Source organism: Myodes glareolus, chromosome 9 (assembly GCF_982192425.1).
Source record: "Myodes glareolus chromosome 9, mMyoGla1.1, whole genome shotgun sequence".
Taxonomy (NCBI): domain Eukaryota; kingdom Metazoa; phylum Chordata; class Mammalia; order Rodentia; family Cricetidae; genus Myodes; species Myodes glareolus.
The window spans coordinates 94,803,887-94,817,025 of NC_142034.1; positions in this window are offsets into that span (position 1 = coordinate 94,803,887).

Here is a 13,139-nt window from a genome sequence, read left to right on the forward strand (position 1 = left end):
AGGAACAGTCCATCAAGATGTAGTCTCAATCCTGAACATCTATGCCCCTAATACAAGAGCACCCACAAATGTAAAAGAAACATTATTAAAACTTAAGTCGCACATCAAACCCCACACACTAATAGTGGGAGACTTCAGCACTCCACTCTTGCCAATGGACAGATCAACCAGACAGAAACTTAACAGAGAAATACTAATAGATGTAATGAATCGAAATTAATCAAAAGGTATAGAGAGAACATCCAAATTAACAAAATCAGAAATTAAAAGGGGGACATAACAACAGACACTGAGGAAATTCAGAGAATCATTAGGTCATACTACAAAAACCTTTACTCCACAAAATTGGAAAAGAAATGTAAAGAAATGGACAATTTTTTAGATAGATACCATATACTAAAATTAAATCAAAACTAGGTGAGCAATTTAAATAGATCTATAAACTGCAAGGAAATATAAGCTGTCATCAAAAACCTCCCAACCAAAAAAAGTCCAGGGCCAGATGGTTTTAGTGCACAATTCTACCAGAACTTCCAAGAAGAGCTAATACCTATACTCCTCAAAGTGTTCCACATAATAAAAACAGAAGGAACATTGCCAAACTCTTTTTATGAGGCCACAATTACTCTGATACCAAAACCATACAAAGACTAAACCAAGAAAGAGAATTATAGACCAGTCTCATTCATGAACATGGATACAAAAATACTCAATAAAATACTGGCAAACCGAATTCAAAAACATATCAAAAAAAAAGCATCCACCATGATCAAGTCAGCTTTATCCCATAGATGCAGAGATGATTCAACATACGAAAATCTATTAATGTAACCCATCATATAAATAAAATGAAAGAAAAAGCATATGATCATTTCATTAGATGCTGAAAAAGCATTTGACAAAATCCAACACCCTTTCATGATAAAGGTCTTGGAGAGATCAAGGAACATATCTAAATATAATATAAGCGATATACAGCAAGCTGACAGCCAACATCAAATTAAATGGAGAGAAACTCAAAGTGATTCCACTAAAATCAGGAAAAATACAAGGCTGTCCACTCTCTCCATATCTCTTCAACTTAGTTCTTGAAGTTTTAGCAATATCAATAAGACAACAAAAGGAGATCAAGTGGATTCAAATTGGAAAGGAAGAAGTCAAACTTTTGTTATTTGCAGATGATATGATAGTATATATAAGTGACCCCAAAAACATTACCAGAGAACTACTATAGCTGATAAATACCTCCAGTGTTGTGGCAGGATACAAAATCAACTCAAAAAAAAAAAAGTAGCCCTTTTATATACAAATGATAAAGAAACTGAGAGGGAAATCAGAGAAACATCACCTTTCACAATAGCCACAAATAGCATAAAATATCTTGGGGTAACACTAACCAAAGAAGTGAAAGACCTATTTGACAAGAACTTTAAGTCTTTGAAAAAAGAAATTGAAGAAGATACCAGAAAATGGAAAGATCGCCCATGCTCTTGGATAGGTAGGATCAACATAGTAAAAATGGCAATTCTACCAAAAGCAACCTATAAATTCAATGCAGTCACCATCAAAATCCCAACACAATTCTTCATAGACCTTGAAAGAACAATAATCAACTTCATATGGAAAAACAAAAAACCCAGGATAGCCAAAACAATCCTGTACAATAAAAGAACTTCCAGAGGCATACCATCCCTGACATCAAGCTCTATTACAGAGCTACAGTAATGAAAACAGCTTTGTAACATGAGGGCCGGCTTGTTGGGATATCTGTTCCTGCCCGGTACCCCACATCCGGCAAGTCCCAAGGAAAATCACACACAGGACTCCATAAGGTTATAAACTGATTGGCCCATTAGGTCTGGCTACTTATTAGCTCTTATAACTTATATTACCCTATTATCCTTATCTATGTTAGCACATGGTTCTGTACCTTTCTCAGCAGGGCAGGTTACATGCTGCCTCTTCAGTGGTCTGCACAGGAACGGCGGAAGAGCTTCCTTCTTCCCAGAAGAAATACTCCTGTTCTCATCGCCCCACCCCTACTTCCTGTCTGGTTGACCCGCCTATACTTCCTACCTGGCCAATCAGCGTTTTATTAAAATACATGATTGACAGAATACAGACAATTCTCCCACACCACAGCTTAGTACTGGCATATACACAGAGAGGTTAACCAATGGAATCAAATCCAAGACCCAGATATTAATCCACACACCTATGAACACCTGATTTTTTACAAAGAAGCTAAAAGTACACAATGGAAAAGAGAAAATATCTTCAACAAATGGTACTGACATAACTGGATGTCAACATGTAGAAGAATAAAAATAGATCCATATCTGTCACCATGCACAAAACTCAAGTTCAAATGGATTAAAGACCTCAATATAAATCTTACCACATGGGGCTGGAGAGATGGCTCAGTGGTTAAGAGCATTGCCTGCTCTTCCAAAGGTCCTGAGTTCAATTCCCAGCAACCACATGGTGGCTCACAACCATCTGTAATGAGGTCTGGTGCCCTCTTCTGGCCTGCAGGCATATACACAGACAGAAAGAATATTGTATACATAATAAATAAATAAATATTAAAAAATAAATCTTACCACACTGAACCAGATAGAAGAGAAAGTGGGAAGTAGTCTTCAATGTATGAGCACAGGAGATCACTTCCTAAATATAACCCCAGTAGCACAGACACTGAGAGCAACAATAAATAAATGGGACTTCCTGAAACTGAGAAGCTTCTGTAAAGCAAAGGACACAGTCAATAAGACAAAAAGGTAGCCTACTGAATGGGAAAAGATCTTCACCAACCCCAAATCAAACAAAGGACTGATCTACAAAATATATAAAGAATTTAAGAAATTAAACACTAAAATTCTAAATAACCCAATTAAAAAATGAGGTACAGAACTAAACAGAGAATTCTCAACAGAAGAATCTCAAATGGCCAAAAGATACTTTAAGAAATGTTCAACATCCTTAGCCATCAGGGAAATGCAAATCAAAACAATTCTGAGATATCATCTTACACCTGTCAGAATGACTAAGATCAAAAACACCAATGGAGAGAATGTGTAGTAAGGGCAACACTCATCCAATGCTGGTGGGAATGTAAACTTGTGCAACCACTTTGGAAATCAGTATGGCGGTTTCTCAGAAAATTGGGAATCAATCTACCTAAGGATCCAGCAATACCACTCTTGGGCATATACTCAAAAGATGCTTAATCATACTACAAAAGTATTTGTTAAACTATGTTCTTAGCAGTATTATTTGTAATAGCCAGAATCTGGAAACAACCTAGATGTCCCTCAACCGAAGAATGGATAAAGAAAATGTGGCACATCTACACATTAGAGTACTACTCGGCAGTAAAAAACAAACAAACAACAACAACAACAAAATGACATCTTGAACTTTGCATGCAAATGGATGGATTAGAAAACAATATCCTGAGTGAGGTAACCCAGACCCAAAAAGATGAATATGGTATGTACTCACTCATAAGTGGATACCAGCTATAAATAAAGGACATTGAGCCTATAGTTCATGATCCTAGAGAAGCTAAGTAATAAGGTGAACCCAAAGAAAAACATATATAGATCCACCTGGAAATTGAAAACAGACAAGACAGCCTGACAAAATTGGGAGCATGGGGGGGGGCAAGGGAGGGTGAAAGGGGAAGAGGTAGGGAGAAGGGGAGGGTTGAGGAGAACTTGAGGGAATGGGATAGTCAAGATGGAGGAAAGACAGAGATGAGAGAAAGGAAAGAGATATCTTGATTGAGGGAGCCATTACAGGGTTAGCAGAAACCTGGTTTTAGAGAAATTCCCAGAAATCCACAAGGATGACCCCAGTTAAGACCCTAAACAATAGAGGAGAGGGGGGCCCAATCTTGACTTGTCCTGTAGTCAAATTGATGAATATCTTAAAGATCGCCATAGAACCGTCATCCAGCAGCTGATGGAAATAGAGACAGAAACCCACATCTGAGAACTGGACTGAGCTCCCAAAGTCCAGTTGAAGAGTGGAAAGAATGAGAATATGAGCAAAGAGGTCAAGACCATGATGGGTTCACCCACTGAAACAGTCTACCTGAGCTAATGGGAGCTCACCAACACCAGCTGGACTGGGAAGGAACAAGCATAGGACCAAACTAGTCCCTCTGAATGTGGTTGACAGATGCATGGCTGGGGCAGACTGAGGGGCCACTGGCAGTGGCACCAGGATTTATCCCTACTGTATGTACTGGCTTTTTGGGAACCTATTCTCTTTGGATGTATGCCTTGCTCAGCCTAGATATAGTAGGGAGGGTCCTGGACCTTCCCCAAAGCAATGTGCCTTACCCTCTCTGAGGATTCAATCGGGGGTGGGGTGGGAGGGTGTGTGGAGGGAATGAGAGGAGGGAGGGAGTGGAAACTTGGATTGGTATTTTTAAAAAATCTAATAAATAAAAATTTAAAAAAAATAAAAGAGGAAAAAAATAAAAGCTTTAAGAAATATTAGTTTCCAGGGGCAGGTGAGATGACTCAGTGGGTAAAGGCATCAGCGGTGCAAGCATGTCAGCCTGCATTCAGCTGCTGAAGCTTCAACTGGCAGAAGGCCAGACTGACTCTCACAAGCTGTCCTCCGACTTCCACACACACCTGCTGTGTGTAGTTCCCTATATGTGCACACACAAATAAGTAACTAAATAAATGGAAAAGTGTGTTTCCATATTCCTTTCCACTCTCTCTCATTATTATTTATCTATTATTTTGTTTTGTTTTTGAAACAGGATCTCATGTAGCGCAGGCTGGCCTCAAACTCAACCGTGTGACCTAGAACAAACTTTCTGATCCTCCATCCACTAGTTCTGGGATGGTCTGGATGCCACTTCAATCCCTATCTTTTCTCTTAACATTTAGTTATTTGGGGGAGGGGTGGTCAGAAGACAACTCTCAGGAATTCCTCTTCCCCTTTTCTACCACATGTGTCCCAGGGAAGGCTCTCGGGGCCATCAGGCTCAGTGACAAGCACCCTTCCCTTCTGAGCCATTTGCCAGCCCAAGTCTTCGTCTTTTTGTTTGTTATATTTGTTTTTTGAGACAGAGTTTTTCTGTGTATCTCTGGCTGTCCTAGAACTCCCTCTATAGACCATGCTGGGCTCGAACTCGCAGAGATTCAACTGTCTCTGCCTCCTGACTGCTGGATTAAAGGTGTGCACCACAACCACCTGGCTTCAAGTCTTTGTCTTCAAAAGAACTTAAAATCTTGATCTGTGTCAAAGAATAAACTGTTATTTTAAGACAATTTTAAAGAAAAAGATAAAAAATACAAGTCGGGCAGTGGTGGCGCATGCCTTTAATCCCAGCACTCGGGAGGCAGAGGTAGGCGGATCTCTATGAGTTCGAGGCCAGCCTGGTCTCAAGAGCTAGTTCCAGGACAGGCTCCAAAGCTACAGAGAAACCCTGTCTCGAAAAAACAAAACAAAAAAAAATACAAAGAAATTTTTATACATTTTAAGGAGTCTCTATGTGGAAATAACATTTCAATCTTTGCTTATTCTTTGGGGTACTTTAGCAAATTAACTTTTGCTGAAAGCTACATGAGACTAAACCAGCAGAATCAGTCTCACCAGGATACAACAGACTTTTCATAAGATATGATATTTCAAAATACAAACCCAGAAGCCTAAAATTGTTTAAATTATTAATAAAATTAGGAATATCTTTTTGGCACAAAGAATTGTTTTCTTTTCCTACTTGGTTCTGAAGTTCTGTTTAATTGGCTTGTTCTTAACAAAAGAATTGACCTGTCAATATATTTTGGACGTACATGAGCAAAACTAGAGACAAGGAAAGCCTGGGCCTTGTCACTCGATGTACAAGTCAAGGGTGAGTGAGCAAAGGTCAGAACTGAAATAGCTTCCATGTCTGTGTAAAGAAATGGTAGGTGGACCTGTCACCACCTCCCTGGAGCACAAGAGCTGTCAACCCATCAAGGAGCATGTCACAGAGGGAGACAGGAAAAACACAATACACATGTGTGTATACACATGTATAATAAACGTTACAAATACTAACCAGTAGGAATAAGGAAATAGTTATTTAATAGATTACAAAACAACCACATAATTACAAAAATTTTACATTGATACCATATCTTCAAGATCCCTCCCAAGAGCTGCAAGTATAATGTTCAATAATTGGCATAATTGGTCTTGTTCACCATTCCTCACTCCTTCTAGAGACTAGTCAGCTTATAATTTGATTGCAGATGTGTTGGCCCAGATATTTTTTTCATAAAGCTTTACAAATCTTTGTCTAGAGAAAAGGTAAATGTAACCTGTCAGGGAACTTTCAAGGACTGGATATGGAGATCAAGTTTGCGGTCAAATTGAAGCAATCAAAGAGATAAAGAGGAAGAAGTGAAAAGGACACTTGGAGGACAGTCTTAAGAAGAACTAGAGCCGGGTAGTGGTGGTGCAGGCCTTTAGTCCCAGCACTCGGGAGGCAGTGGATCTCTGTGAGTTCGAGATCAGCCTGGTCTACAGAGCAAATTTCAGGACAGGCTCCAAAGCAACACAAGGAAACCCTGCCTTGAAAAATCAAACCAAAGCAAACCAAAACCAACCAAACAAAAAGAAGCTCTACAAAGTAGCGACATAAGTCTGAGAATAAATAGCCCAGGAACATTCTAGAAAATTCCATAAAGTTCTGGGTATCATGGTGAACACCTGTAATCAGAGCAATTGGAAGTCAGAGGCAGGAGGATCTGGAGATCAAGGCCATCCTGGTTACTGTCTAAGTTTGCTTTGTTTTTGTTTTTGTTTTTGTTTTTCAAGACATGGTTTCTCTGTGTAGCCCTGGCTGTCCTAGAACTCACTCTGTAGACCAGGTTGGCCTCAAACTCATAGAGGTCTGCCTGCCTCTGCCTCCCGAGTGCTGCTTCCTGCTGCTGTGCAAACACCGTGACCAAAAGCAGCGTGGAGAGCAAAGGGCCTTGCGGCTTACACTTTCTCATCACAGTCTGCTCCAGAGGAAGTCAGGGCAGGAAGTCCTATAGCTTAATTAAGCAGAGCACAGCTTGCTCCCCTGACTTGCTCAGTTTGCTTTCTTAGACAGCCCAGGGAGAGAACCACCACAAGGTCTGGACCCTTCCATCAGTCATCAGTCAAGAAAATGCCCCACAGGCCGGCCTGTGAGCCAATGTGATGGGAGCATTTTCTCGACTGAAGGAGGCCCCTCTTCCAAGATGACTCTAGCCGAGAACAAGTTGACAGAAACAGACCACCGCTCCATTATCTAGGTGGAGCAATGACTATCTGGGCGACATTAGAGCCTGTCTCCACAAGTAAGAACACAGAAAGAATCAAAGTTCTTCCAAGTCCTACAGACCGCCAAGTCAAGATTCCGAGAAGTGTTGGAAGAAGGGGATGCCCACCATATCCCCAAGTCCAAAGGGCTCTAGCTGAGTCACCATCACCTGGCTGAATTTACCTCTTTAACCAGTAAGGAAGAATTTTTATTAAACCAGGAAGATAACTTGGAAAAGTCAAAACCCCAGGTATGACTAAGAGATGGTTCCCTGGTTAAGAGCACACGCTGAGCTTGCAGAGGACCAGGGTTCCAGTTCCAGCATCCAAGACAGGAGGCTCACAATCCTCTGGAACTCCAGCTCCAGGAGAGCCAATGCTTGACTTTCAACAAACATATGGCATGTACTCACACAACACACGCATTCACACAGGAATAAAAATAAATACTTTAAATAAAATGAAGTAGTCAGGCAGTGGTGATGCATGCTTTTAATCCCAGCACCCCGGAGGCAGAGGCAGGCGGATCTCTATGAGCTGGTGGCCAGGCTGGTCTACAGAGTTCCGGGACAGCCAGGGATACAAACAGAAACACTTTCTCGAAAAACATTAATTAGTTAATAATTGAAGTGAATAGTCATTCAGGCTTGGAATATTTTAGTAACAGTAGCCTGGGCTCTGGGACTGCAATGAATTGTAGCGACCTGTTTTTGCCCCTAAGTGCCTGATGCCTCTGTCTCTAAGAAAAAGTATTCATTAAGGGGACAGCGAGAGAAGAAAAGGTCCTCGAGTCAAGGATGTTGGCATAGGTTGAGGATGTAGCTCAATGGTAGACAGATTGTCTAGCATTGGTGAGACTCTGGGTTTGATCTGCGGCAATGCAAAATAAATAAAGTTAAATGTGCTTCTTTTCCTAAAGAGTGTGTGTGTGTGTGTGTAAAGGTGAACTTGGGTGGTAGGCATTGTATAAAAGTGAATTTGGGGGCTGGAGAGAGCTCTTAACCAGCACGCACATCACTACTCACAACCCACTAGAATGCTAGTCCTAGGGTATCCACTGCCGCCTTCTGACATCTATAGGTAAGCACATGATGGACAGACAAACATGCTGGCCTATACATACAAAAATAAATAAAAGCTTTGAAAAAGTGAACTCAGTGAAAACATGTTTTATATGTGTATGTGTATCTGTTTAAAGTATTATGACATGTGTGTGGACATCATGGAACAACTTGTAGGGGTTGGATTTCTTCTTTTACCATGTGGGTCCTGAGAGAGAATTCAGGTCATGAGACTTGGCAGCAAGCTCCTTCACTCTCCGGACTGCTTTCCCAGCCCGAAAGGGTTCTGAAGGAGATCTGACACAGTTGCTTGAGCTTGAGAAATGGAAGGGCCTCCTCAAACCCAGAGTCCACTTTCAACAAGCTTATAAAGAGCACATGTAACGTGTACGAAGGGTCCTTGTGACTTCTAAGTGCTATCTTGAAGTCATTGTATCATGATGAATGACAGCTGCCACGCAGTTTGGTGATCCGGGAGTCCAAAGTGACTTCAGGTAAGACCCAAGAACATCTGGAGTCTGGGGTGTAGCTCGGCGGGAGAGGACCTGTGTGCTGTGAGGAAAGCCCGGGCATTCATCTCCAGGACCTTAATGAAGAACACACGCTGGGCACGTCATGGGATCCTGGGAACCATCTGTCCTTCAGATTCTTGGCAAATGCTGAAGGAGGTGGGGGAAGACTCCAACCACTACTCTTTATTGCTGAGAAAAAGACAGCGCGCATTAACCGGAACTCTCGTGGCTTGACTGCTCTGACAAATCCTGAAATGAGAAGAATAAATGGGCCTGCTTGGGAGCTCTCGTGGATGGCGGAAAGTGAAAGTCAGGTTGTGGCTGTTCAAAAGCTCGCCACTAATTAGTAGCGTCACCCGGGACTCTGAACTTCGTCTTCCTCACCTGGCAAATGAAAGGTCTGGGCAAACCCAGTGGAAGGAAAATTAGTTCAAAGGTGCATACCCTGCAGGAATACCAGCACGTGTGCTGGCTTCTGTCTTCAGCAGGCCTTTCCTGGACTGGAGTTTTTGGAAGTCATGTTCACCACAGAACCCCCCACTGTTAATGTGATACCTTGTGCCTGGCTGGAGTCTGCAGGACACATCAGTTAACACTGTATCATAGAACGCTGGCCTCTAGGCATGCTAATCCGAACAGCCGTGATTACCTGCATCGAGCCCCTGACAAGACCGGTCCCGTTAGACCCTCACTCTAGAATTCAGCCATGCCCTCTTTCACCTCCTTCCAGCTGGCTGTAATTCCACCAAAACTGCACAAGGACTTGAGAAGGCTGGAGTGTATACCAGGTTAAAGGAAATGGAAATTCGGGACTGGAGAGACGGCTCAGAGGTCAAGAGCACTGTCTGCTCTTCCAGAGGACCTGGGTTCAATTCCCGGCACCCACATGGCAGCCCACAACTGTCTGTAGCTCCAGTTCCAGGGGATCTGACACCTTCACACAGACCTACATGCAGGCAAACTGCACATAAAAACAAACAAATAACAAAAATTTAAAAATAATAAATCAAAAATAAAAACCAATACAATAAGGTAAAAAGTGAATAAATCATAAGAAAGGAAAAAAAAAAAAGAAGTGGAGACTCTATCTATGCAGCTTCCAGGAGGTTATTACCCATGCTGGGGTGGGACCTTTCCAAGACACAGCTATTTTGGGCTCACCCACACTCCTGTAAGGAACCCCTCACCCATGCTCCTGGAAGTATCCCTACAAACTCTTTGTCTCACAAAGATGGAATTAGATGGAGTCGTTACTTAGTTGTTGTTGCTGCCCTGTCTGGGATGAAAGCTTGCTCATGTCTCTTCAGGAAATACAACAAACTGCAGATAATTTGGGGCCATATAGCGCATGACCAACCTGCACAAAGAGCGCAAAGACACTCCCTGCTGGAGTGTGAGCGGATTGCTGTGCGCTGTAATGTAGCCTTTAATTTGTTGTGTGATCAGCAGATCCACTTAGCTTCTCTCGGGCCTTCTATGACGTGTAAAGTGTGGACAAGCAGAGTCATTTTGTGTTCTGAGACATGATAGAAGAAAAAATAGGGAACACTACATTCCACTGGCAAGAGGACCTGAAATGGCATGTGATACCATATCTGTTGGCATGGCTTCGCCATTCTTTCAGAGAACATTTTCCCTAAGTAGAGATTCCATTTCACAAAAGAATCAAAGAACTGTCCCTGCTAACAGACAAGCGTCCCTTTGGCAGTGGGTGTCAATCTGCTTCCGTCTAATCTTCCTGTGGAGATGGTGCAGAATCCCACAGCCTGAGCCACATTCTGTGAGTGCCCTTATGTTTACCTAAGGAATGTGCTATGACCAATGAGATGTTATTCTTGTAACTTTTTCCTTATTGCCTCAAGCCGCCTCCTGTAAAAAATGTGTTTAAGCTAGGTGAACAAAAAAAAAAAAAAACGGGAGAATTGAAATGGAGAATTGAAACAAAGGATAAATAGAAAGAATTAGAACTTAGAAGAAAATTAGAGGACAGAAAAATAAAGAACATGACCCAAACAGCATGTGTGTGAATTTATTCCGTACCCCTCAGATAGAAAAACCTTAAGTTTAGTTTTGTTATGCTGTGAACCTTTGCTTGGAACCCTGGTTGTAGCCTTGAGACCAGGACTTTCAAATTACTAATATTCCTGCTTCAAATAACATGGTTAAGAAAGTCCTTCACAGCTGGGTGTGGTGCTGTGTGGAGCCCCCTTTTTCCTCGAGGTCTATTGGTCACAAGTTCACAAGGACAAAGGGGCAGAGAGCTTTGTGTGCCCTGTGAGAAGGACGGAAACAGCCTTCCCGGAGGCTGCTTCTGTGAGGCAGCCAGCTTTATTCCAGAATGTAGGGGATATGTAGGATTGGGGACAGTAACTGGGGATCACCAAATTTGCATTTAGTGGCACACTCCTATCATATAGCTGGATTAATGGCAGCACACTCGTATCAAAATAGCTAGGGCATGTCATCTAATTACCATGTGGACAGCAGGGGAAGAGCATTTGCAGGAAACTGTGTCAAGGATCACACTAGCGACATGTCAGGCATCCAAGCCTAGAGACATCCTCCAAGTAAGGCTATATAGAGAACGGGAAGCCTTTGCTGGGAGAAGGGAGTCATCCACATTGTGCCAAGCTCAGAGAGAGCTTCTAAGCCATGGAAGACTCCAATCTCTGACTAGCAGGGCTCCCAAAAGTGGTGCACACATTTAGTTCCAGCCCTCAGGAGGGAGAGGCAGGTGGATCTACATGGGTTTGAGGCCAATCTGGTCTACAAAACCAGTTCCAGGATGGCCAGGGCTACACAGAGTAGTCCTGTCTTGGAAAAAAAGAAAAAGTCCCTCATAGGAGCGCCTAGTAACTCGTGTTTCAGTTGATTCCGTATGTACTCCAGTTGGCAGCTAAAGCTAGCCATCACAGTGAATCTTCTATCTTCTAGTGCTTGCGGCCCGCATACAAACCCCTGCTGGCTCTCAGTGCTCAATGACCAAGGCTGGTGGACGCTCTTTAAGATCACACACCACCACTCACTGCTCTCTAGGATCTACATTCGCATGATGTGAGCTAGTGTACATGGTAAGCAGAATCACTTAAAATAAACTCCAAGTACTGTTAAACCTCCCCAAACCCATAGCAGACCTCATCATTAAAAAACACAAATCTAAGTTAGGTACCTGCTTATAATACCAGCACTCTGGAGGAGAAGGCAGGAAAATCAGAAATTCAAGGTCGTCCTTGGTTACCTAATCCAGTTTGAGGCCAATACTGGTTCCCGGAGACCCTAGGTCAAAAGGAACATGAAAAAGACAAATCCCACCAGAAAGGGATCTTACAAGCTTCCTTCAGCATTGCTCAAAAGTGTTCAGACCATCAAAAACAGAAAATCTGAGTTGGTCACAAACAGCAGAAGCGAGATGGAGTCCTGGGTGGGGTCCTAGCACAGGATCAGGACATTAAGGAAGTCTAAGTTAGCGACAAACTTTGTTTTGTGATAGCCAATATAAAGTTCTTATTTTTAAAAAGTTTATTTTTATTTATGTGTATATGTGTATGTACACGCGTGTAGATGCCACCAGTGTGAGGCGTCAGAAGAGACCATTGGATGCCCTGGAGTGGGAGTTACAGGCAGTTGTGAGCTGCCTGACTTGGGTGCAGGGAACAGAATTTGAGTCCTCCGGAAGAGTAGCAAGTGCTCTTAACCCCTGAAACTGCTAAACATAACATATGTCACAGTTCTAACGTGACCTCGGTAGCTGGGGACAAAGAGGGAAGCAGTAGAAATGCTGGGCTCGCGTCTCAAGTTTCCTATGACTCTAAAACTGTTCTCTTTTATGTTTTTAGGGTCTATGCTTATTACAAAAAGCTCTTCAGAACCTTTTATCATTTGCTTGTGGTAGTCTCAAACTACTCTTTAAAACAGCTTCTGGTTTTAAAGATTCTATTAGGCAGTTCTCGTATGAACTGCATGCATATGACTAAAAATTCTGAGAGCCTACATGTTTCCTTAAGAATGTATAACATACAATATACTAGTGGTGGCTCATGCCCGTAATTCCAGGTCATTCAAGACTGAGGCAAAGGATTGCTGAAAATGCCGAATATAGCACAATGTGTTTTCACAAAGAGCAACATTTTCCATCGCTGACAAGGAACATTCACTGGCACCCTAAAGTCCCCTTGTGCCTCTTTCTCACCCCTTTCCCCCCGCCATGGTTAAGCCCAGTCCTGACTACTAGTCGCAGGACTTAAGTTCCCCCATTTTTGAACTTGAT